The sequence below is a fragment of the Castor canadensis genome, chromosome 7 (assembly GCF_047511655.1).
Source record: "Castor canadensis chromosome 7, mCasCan1.hap1v2, whole genome shotgun sequence".
Lineage (NCBI taxonomy): Eukaryota > Metazoa > Chordata > Mammalia > Rodentia > Castoridae > Castor > Castor canadensis.
This window is the reverse complement of record NC_133392.1, coordinates 61,421,289-61,427,376: the sequence shown is the minus strand read 5'-3', so window position 1 is coordinate 61,427,376 and position 6,088 is coordinate 61,421,289. Positions and strand designations below refer to the sequence as shown.

At 49.4% G+C, this 6,088-nt stretch overlaps 1 long non-coding RNA gene across 1 annotated transcript; it reads left to right on the top strand.

Annotated features, from left to right (window-relative positions):
- The first annotated feature begins 2,377 nt into the window (after window positions 1-2,377).
- On the top strand, window positions 2,378-4,644 carry LOC141424630 (uncharacterized). Its single transcript, XR_012449504.1, has 3 exons — window positions 2,378-2,825; window positions 3,881-3,972; window positions 4,512-4,644. It is a non-coding gene; the product is annotated as an uncharacterized lncRNA (long non-coding RNA).
- The last annotated feature ends 1,444 nt before the right edge of the window (window positions 4,645-6,088 follow it).

Here is a 6,088-nt window from a genome sequence, read left to right as displayed (position 1 = left end):
TCAGGGTTCACTTGCCCTGTGGAACCAGCTCTGAGCTCACCCTCCACCCACCAGTCCTAGTCTTGCTGGCCACTCATTTCCTTTGTAATTAATCACTCTGGTCTCCTGCAGTGACTCTCCTTCCCCAGATCATTTGCCTAAAGAAACAGGCTTTGTTGAGGAAAAACAAGTGCTTCTCAGTCCTATTTCTTCTATTTCTTCTCTCCCCTCCCTGGCCTCAGAGATGTGGGTGGGCCACACTTCTCTCTGGGACAAAGATGAGGAGGCTCTGGGTTACAGGGAGACCAGCCTCAGTTTCCCCATGTTCATCAGGACAAACAATTCCCAGGGGGGTCCTAGGAAGAAAGGTCTTTGGCACTCTAGTAGGGGTGGTGGAGAGGGAGACATTGGTGAAGTCTGGGCTGTCATCTACACACTAACTCCTAGAGCCTACTCCACCCACCCCTGACCTGCTGAACTGAAGGGGCTAGAATAAAGCTAAAAAGCTTTGAATCCCCAAACAGAATGGAACTTGCTTACTGGCCTCTCTGGAGCAGATACAAAACCCCACAGTGTAGGACATGACTCATGGCTGTGCCATAAGGGAGGGGAGCAGTACTGAGAGGCTCCCCAGAGGGAGAGGCTATGGGAAAGAGGGTTCCACTGAAGAGGCTCCCCAGACCAGCATTGCCCAGAGATCCATAGGGTGGGCCAGGCCCACAGCTCTTACCTTCTCTCTGTTAAGACCCCATAAGACAGTGACCCTCCTAAGTGCCTGCTCCTAGGAGATCAGGTCGGGAACAGTTCTAGGGGCTGACTGAGAGGGTTGAGGTCAGACAGGATAGGTGCAAACTGGCCCAGAAGGACACTGGCTGTCAGGGTTCCTATCTAAATAGTGGGAGTAACAGTGAGCCTTGGTTTCAGTGCTGTTAGAGGAGTCATGAGGCTCTGAAAATAGCACTGGTGCCTAGGATGCACCCCATAAATACTAGCTATTATTTATTATTGTTAATATAAGGGTCTCCTGTGTTAGCATCAAATGCAAGCAACTGAGAGAGGCAGCATTCCCGGGGTGGCCTTGAATCGACCCTATTTTTCAAAAACAGATGATGTACCAACTCTGCTATCCTGTTATTGCAGATGAGTGTGACATGGGGACACCTCATGGCTGCAGGAGCTAGTATGGGACCCAGCTCTGGGACTGGGAACCAGGCCATCTGCTATAGCCACAGGAGATCTAGGGGTTGTGAGTCACAGCTGCAGAGAGGAAACTCCACACTGCAGCCCTGGAGTCCACAGCCCTACAGATCCTACCCTTCACCGGTGCTGGTGTGGTCCTGGCCATGCCAGCTGGGCCTGAGCTTCTGCAGGATGTTGCCAGGGTCTGGGACAGAGTGGGCTGCGCAGATAGAAAGGTCCCAGTTTCCAGTTGAAATGCAGTCCCAGACCCCAGTCCTGGACTGGGATTCTGCCAGTACACCTGCCTATACTGAGCCTGAGATGCTCCTTTCTCTCACACCTGAAGCCCAGGTAAGGTAACAGGCACAGACTCAGACTCTGGAATCCTAGTGGAAGACATCTGAACAGATGGGCGGATCTGCATTGAGGAAAGTTAAGTCTTCCACAGCTCCTGGACTGCAGGCAGAGCAGGGCTCAGGGTCAAGGCCCTGGCACAGGTGTTAGCTCTGCTGTGGGACACAGCACACTCCCTGCTCTGCTGGACTTTTCCCTTACCCTGACTCTTTGAAGTAGGGTTGAACTAAAGCTGTCCTGTGATTCAAGATCTTTTCCATCTGAAACAGCTGAGAAGTTATAGCATCAGAGGCCAAGATGGGAGGGGGGCAGGTTTGAGGCCAAGACATATGGAGAAGGTGGGTACCACCTGGAAGACAGGCGCTTTGGTTTTCCTGCTTGTGAAATTAAGCTATTCCTTTCCTTTTTCAGTGTGGTCCAGGGTAGAGGATGCCAATGGTTGCACTGTTTTACCAAAAGTCCTCTTTTGGCTGAAAAAGCCCTCAGGGCCATCCTAAGCAGTTAGATGTGACAGCACAGCTGCCATATCTGGTTGGGCAGGTTGTTCACTGAATAAGGGTGCTTGGCTGAGGGGGCAGTTATAGGACTGGAATCCAGCCTCACTCTGTTTACCAAGCCAGACTCTACAACATGGGGCCGGATCTGCCCAGAGCTCAAAGGTACTATGTAGGCCAGTGTTGCCATGGGGGACCATCCTGTAGGGCTACTCCCAGCCTCAGTTTCCTGAACTGAAACATAAAAGTAATCCAAACTCCTCATGCCTCAAGGAACATGGAGCCAGGGAGTGGCTGAGAAAACTAATACACTGCAAATGCTTTGAGTTCCTTGAAGATAAGTTTTGTGACAAAGGCGTTGGGGAGGTAAATACAGGAGTGCTTTCTCCAACTGGGATCTGGATGAGGACAGGTCAGAAGTCTGGCACTGATTTGTGTGTGTGTGTGTGTGTGTGTGTGTGTGTGTGTGTGTGTGTGTGTGTGTAACAGATAGAAGCCTGTGGACACTGGCTTTGCATTTGCCCTTCCTGCTGACCTGGGGGCATGGCTTGTGTTCCCCTCCGTTCTGTCTCTGAGCTGCTCCATGTCTGTTCTGGTGACTTGCACATTGTAGGAGATCCGCCAACATTTGCTCTCAATGGTTGAAATGGCCTTTATGTTTCCACTGTTACCTTCCTCCACTCTGTCCCCTCTACACAAATGCAGCAACCCAGGAACACACTCCAGCGGGAGGCTAGGAGTCTGCAGACCTGGGATCAGAGCCTGGCTTGCCCCATAGACAACAACTTCTGCCTCTGCCCTTCCTGTGTGCACAGTGAGGTACTGGATGGGATGGGCTGTGGGCTCCTTTCCTCACAATGCAGTCTGAAACTGTGGCCACCACATCCTGTACATGCGCCTGCACAGAGCTCCCCTTTTGTCTCTGAAGGGGCTGAGATAAAACAGAGCTAATCCGCACCAGGGAGACGGGCTCTCTGCCCGAGGGGCCGAGAGCCCAAATTGGGCCGTCACGTTGCATTACTTCCACCTAGCTGGGCCCCAGCATCTCACCTCTGTACTGGAGTGAGCAGGGACAGCGATGGGCAGACACACAGTGGGGGAAGGGGGTCCAAGCAGCCCCCAGGCCTCCCGACTCCACCATCAAAGGCAGTAGGAGAGGGAGGGGACCAGCCAGTGAGGATTTTTAATGACCCCAAATCCTGCCACCTCATTGTGCCTCTGATAAGGCAATGGGGCTGTTACTCCCAGATGCAGCCAAGGACTCCCCAGAGAAATTTTTCTGGTTTCTTGCTAATCTTCTTATAAACATTGTTATTTATTTTTCCTTATTTCATCCGACATGTGTCAAGCAGCCCCTGCTAAGCCTGTGACATCTCCAGGGAGACTGGAGGGGGTTGGCCTGTAGTTCCTCTAGCCCTGCCTCCTCCCTGGTCCTGGGCACATGGCCTCCATAGGCCTGTTCTCCAGCCAACGAGGCTTGCGATGCCCACAGGAACAGGGTTTTGGGCCAGGAGACACTGGACATCTGGGAACTGGCTGTTGAGTTAGTGAGTCACAGGTTGTGGCAACTGGGGCTGGTTCCAAGGAAGAAGGGGACTGTGCACACTGTTGGCAACTATGCTAGGAGCCCCAGGCTTGCTCTGGGTGGCTTTGGCTAACACCCAAAGTGGCTGTCACTGTATTTGGCACTGGGCTGAGCAGTCATCACATGTTGGGTTTCCTTCATGCTCCAGGAAGTGGGTCCTGATATCAGCCACATTGGCAGATGAGAAAACTGAGGCCCAGAGAGGTCGCCCAAGGCTACCCAAGCAGAAAGGGGCAGACCTAGTGCCAGATGCAGAACTAATGCCATGTTTTCCTCACACTTCTCACAGGCCACCTCTGTCACACTGTTCAGGAATCCTGGGAAAGAGACAAAGCTAGGATCTTCTCCCTGTTTCACAGATGAAGGAAAGGCTTGGAGAGGGTGAGTGGTCTCCTTAGGGCCACACTGCCAGGATTAGAACCTAGGTCTCCTGGCTCCCAGGTCAGAGTTCCTTCTGGAAGGCCTTGGGACATCTCCCAGAGAGCATCTCCAGGATTTTTGTCTTGTTATGTGGTGTTGAAATCCCAGGGGACTTCTGTCCCTTTGTCCTATTCTTAAAGGGGCTTGGGCAATGAGAGTAGGGGAGACCACAGAACCTCCACAGGACACTGGGAAAATTTCAGAAGTTCTAGAAGACCCCCTCTGAACTGTGTCCCTGGCAACATTTGTGACAAAGCCTCATGGATCTCTCACACTCCTGTTAATCAAGCAGGCTATAAAATCATGCATGCAGCAGGGTCCCATGTCAGCGATGCAGAGTTCTGTGTATGTGACATAGACTTTACATGGGCGACAAAGGAATGGACTTGCGGCTTGCAAAATAGCCTTGCTTCTTCACATTCTTCTTTTCACTGAACGTCAATATTTTGGGCATCCTGAACCCAGACCAAGACACATGTTTTCCTTTTCAATAATGTTAGGTTTCCAGAAGAGTTCTCGGGACATGCTTTGGATTCCAGTTCACACTGCTGGTATTACAGAGCTGCTAGCCAGCTGGCCTCTAGCACAAACATCCCACTTTTCTTCTGCACACTCAGGATGTGCAAGCCAAAGATTTTGACATGTCTTCAAAATGTCGATGAACCATTTGGGAAATATTAAACCATGATTTAACGATTCTCTCCAGGTTTTGCTCAATTATAAATTTAATATTCTTGACATTTTCCTTCACTTCTATAGAGCCTCTGAGACTCCAGAGGCTGGGGAGGGAACCCCAGAAATAAGGGTGTGATCACAAAAGGCATATGAAGGCAGGCATGGTGCCTCACCTCTGGGGCTGGCTTCCTACTTACAAAATGGGAACAATGCAAACAAATGGGAGAAGGAAGAAAATGCAGTGGCTATGGTTATAAACCTTACTGTTCTGTCTGCATAAAGAGTTCTGGTGCAGGGTACAGATGGAATGTTCTTCCAGACTGGCTCCACTGCTGACACTTGTGTGACTGTGGCAAGTTGGCTCACCTCTCTGGCCTCAGTTGCTTCCTCTGTAAAGTGGGGTACCAGTTTCTTTCTCAAGGGGCTATCACAGAGTTCAAATGAGATAATCAGAGTCAAGTGCTTAGCACAGTGCCTGTTAGACACTCAATGACTATTAGTAATAATAACATCCACATCAACAATAAGAACAGAGTTCCAATGATCAGGAATGGGAATGGTAGCAGGGCCATGTTGCATGGACTATGAGATCAAAACAGAAGTCAAATTTAAGTATTTTTCATGTACATAAAAATATAGACTTTATTTTTAGAGCAGTTTTATGTTCACAGCAAAATTGAGCAGAACCTACAGATATTTCCAGGATACTCCCTGTCCCCACTACCCACATCCTCCTCCATTATCAAATCTAACACCAGAGTGGTATGTTTGTTACAGTCCATGAACCCACATTGACATAGCTTATCACCAGGCATCCATAATTTCCATTAGGATTCACTCTTGGTGCTGCACGTTCTATGGAAAACATATGATATGCATCCACAATCATAGAATCACAGTGTTTTCCTTACCTCCAAAACCCTCTGTGCTCTTCCTTCCCCTTCCCACCTCCCTCCCCTCAGCCCCTGGAACCACTGATCTTTTTATAGTTGTCATAGTTTTGCCTTTTCCAGAATATAGTACAGGTGGGATCTTCCAGTATGCAGTCTTTTCAGATTGGCTTCTTTTACCTAGTAATGTGCATCTAAGTTTCCTTCACAAATGTCTGTGCCTTCAGAACTTCTTTTATTCCTTTTTAGAGCTGAATAATATGCCATTGTCTTAAGGTACCAAAGTATATCCATTCACCTACTGAAGGACATCTTGGTTGTGTGAAAGTTTTGGAAATTATGAATAAACCTATTCACATAGATTTTCATCTGGAGTTTTTAAGGACACTCCTGAACAGAGCCTGAATTCCCCCATGTCCAAACATCTACTGTTCCAGTAGAGAAGAGCCCTTTGGGCAGAGGTCTTGGGCCTGATAGCCAGAGCCCTGAATGGAGGACCTTCAGCCACGTGT